The sequence below is a fragment of the Rhagoletis pomonella genome, unplaced genomic scaffold (assembly GCF_013731165.1).
Source record: "Rhagoletis pomonella isolate Grant_MI unplaced genomic scaffold, Rhpom_1.0 Rhpom_scaffold_00017, whole genome shotgun sequence".
NCBI classification, from domain to species: Eukaryota; Metazoa; Arthropoda; class Insecta; order Diptera; family Tephritidae; genus Rhagoletis; species Rhagoletis pomonella.
In genome coordinates this window covers 1,692,648-1,695,321 of record NW_023458571.1, presented here as the reverse complement: position 1 = coordinate 1,695,321, position 2,674 = coordinate 1,692,648, and positions in this window count along the sequence as shown.

Genomic DNA, 2,674 nt, shown 5'->3' with positions numbered 1-2,674 from the left:
CCAAACAAGTTTTCCAATGCAGTCCCTAAGCACATGGTCCATAAGCCTTTCAAAAGTGTCAGGAGCGTTCATAATCCAAAGGGCATCACCGTGAATTACCAAAGACCATGTCCAACGTTGAAGGCTATCTTCTCCTTGTTCTCGTCACTTACCTACACCTGCCAATAACCTCTCTTAAGGTCGAGTACTGAGAACATTTTCGTGCCAGCCATCTGGGCCATTCTGGGAAGTCAATAGCTGTCCTACTTCGTTACATCGTTTAGTTTCCGGTAGCACACGCAGAACCGCATTTGACTATCTTCTTCTTCACAAGTACTACCGGCGAACTCCATGGACTCGCTGATGGTTCAATCACACCACTCTCGCTCATTTATTTTATGTTCTGGCAAGCAGCTTCACGTTTGGCGAGTGGAACACTCCAAGGAGCTTGACGGATTGGCCTTGCATCACCAGTATGAATCCGATGTTTCACAACGTTAGTCCTCCCTGGTTTGTTACCGTCCTTGTTGAATATGTTGGAGTATCTGCGGAGAAGTTCCTTAGCAGACTTCGGTGGAATCTGTCCGCTTTCCCCTAGGTTCCTTGCTTGCTGCTACCCAAAGCTGAGCGGCACTTCCATGTTGTTATTCGTCATGATCCTGTTCTTTATGTCGATCTGCATACCTTCATCAAATATGATGTCTACTCCCATAATGACTTCATCCACAATCTCCACGACTAGGAACTTGTGTAGCACCGTCACATTCCTTATTTTGACTTTGCATGTTACTTCTCCTACGACTTGGGTGTCCTCACCAGTTGCAGTCCTCAACTTTGCTCTACATTTAAAACATTTGCCAGAGCCATTTTTTTTTGCGCCCAGCAGTTAAACTATCTTCCTCAGCAATTCATTTCCCTCGCCCATGCTTCCACTTCCACTCGATGGGCTTTATAAGCTGGTCTACTGAGGAGTGCTGCCGTTTCACGTGTCTGAGCATACGAGACGGTTTCAGCAAACATGGCTTTGGATTCGTATACGTCTATCGCTTGGTATACATGTTCTGCATTTCGCTGATGAACCTTTGGATTTTCACCTTTTCCATGTGCTCACCAGATGCGTCTCCAATTGCCAAATTAACCAATCTCTCAATCTCGGAGGCTAATCTCTGTAGAGACTTCTTAGTAGCGATTCTCCAACTCAGCAAAAAGCACAGCGAATTTATCCTCCATTCTCTAATGGTCTTCTCGAACTGTAGCTTAAAAACCTGGAAAGGAATCGTGCCGACAAAGGATAGAGCCTTTGCCTTTGGAGAGGTTGTCGAAGCAGTTGGACGATTCAACTACAAATCACGGAGACGACCTTCCAATCCTTTTACCTTAGCCTCGAGGTTATCCTGTTTAACCTTGATTTGTTCGTTATCCCTAGACCTAGATTCTCCTGCAGTTGTGTAATCTTCGCATCCTGCACTTCCAGCAACTGCGAAACGTGTGTCTTCTGTGCTTCTCGCCGTGACGAAATATCTGACGACAACTGCGACCTCTGTGCTTCCAGCTGTGTCTGCATATGTAATGACATCTCCAACATGCGTGTATCCTGCGATTCCTTCAGCGAAGATATTGCAGCTAATAATATGTTCATATCAACAGCGGGAGCCTACCTTGTTTCTTCAACCTTCGTAGATGTCTGCTGCACATCATTCAACAAACAAGCAGCCTCTACCTTCTGTTCTCCTTCGTGGATGTCGCGTCGTCCTGGCGATGGAAGTCGTATTTGTCAACCTCGATACCGCTTCCATAGCCTCTCGCAGCCGTGATAGAAACTCCACTTTTCTTCCAGAGGTTGCTAAATTTCACTTTTCCAACTCTTGTTTGAGTTCCTCAATCTTTAGGTCTTGAATTTTTGTCATTTTCAGAACTTCCTCCAATGGTATTTATTTCAAAATCTCAATTCCGAAACCAATTATTACGATTGTCCGTGAATACTTTACGGCTCGTATCGCCAGATTGTTAAATAAACGCTTAAGATAACCAAGCTACAGTACAATTAACTTTATTGTTCAATCAAACACTTTACAACACTTGTTTAGGGAATAACAACAATTAACGATACTTGTAAAAGCAATTACAACACTTTACAAAACTTGCTAACACAATCGATCTCTGTTTTACAACTTAACTTGTAGCTTGCTGATTTGGAACTGACATATGATGCGCTATAGCAGCGGCCGTATGTACCTGCGCTCGCGCTCATGGCAACTCTAGAACGTTCTGCTGTCTATCGCACATTCTCTCATTCTCTCGCTGTTCGCAATATTCTTCCACTTGACCTTTCTCACTGTCGAATTTTCTATGTCATTCCTCGAACATTCTGCCATTTTCTTGTTGTTCACTTCGCATTGCCGCAGTATTCGCCACAATATTGGTCCCTTTTTAGACCTTGTTGGTTGCCGTCCGTAAATTGGAGCGCTAAGCGTTGCGTATTCCATTGTCAACGGCATAATTTTTGATTCTCATTTCCTCTCGTATTTATTCTCTTTTCCTCTTTCACTTTTTTGTCCTTTCTCTTTCTTTCCGTCTTCTGCCTCCAACTTCAGCACGTAACGCCCTGTTACAAATGAAAATTCCATTTGTTTGGCGCTAGCGCCGCTTTATTGTGGGATGCTTCATACAAATAGTAAGGGCAAGAGGATTTCTG